The sequence below is a fragment of the Cicer arietinum genome, chromosome 6 (assembly GCF_000331145.2).
Source record: "Cicer arietinum cultivar CDC Frontier isolate Library 1 chromosome 6, Cicar.CDCFrontier_v2.0, whole genome shotgun sequence".
Classification (NCBI taxonomy): Eukaryota; Viridiplantae; Streptophyta; class Magnoliopsida; order Fabales; family Fabaceae; genus Cicer; species Cicer arietinum.
In genome coordinates, this window is record NC_021165.2 from 2885070 (window position 1) to 2885430 (window position 361).

Consider the following 361-nt stretch of genomic DNA (forward strand, 5'->3'; position numbering starts at 1 on the left):
TTATTGAGGATATTTTTTAATTTCACTTATATTAAAGTTCCTGTGTACATATTTTTTTGGAAAATTACTCCTACCAAAATCAAAACTCAATTAATAGATGAAAGATATTTGGGTCTTATCCATTATCTATAATCATAAATCAATTTAGTTGTTACATATTTATCAATAAAAAAATAATATTAAGTAGGTCTACCGTAAAATTAATATAACGATTAATGTTAATCAAATTCTACTCATATCAATAGATTGATCAATAGCCGATCCAATTTAATTAACTCACATCTATACAATTTAATTTAATTCACATTTTTCGTAAGTCTCGCGCACATCTATTCAAACAAGATGGTTGAAAGTTTTTTTT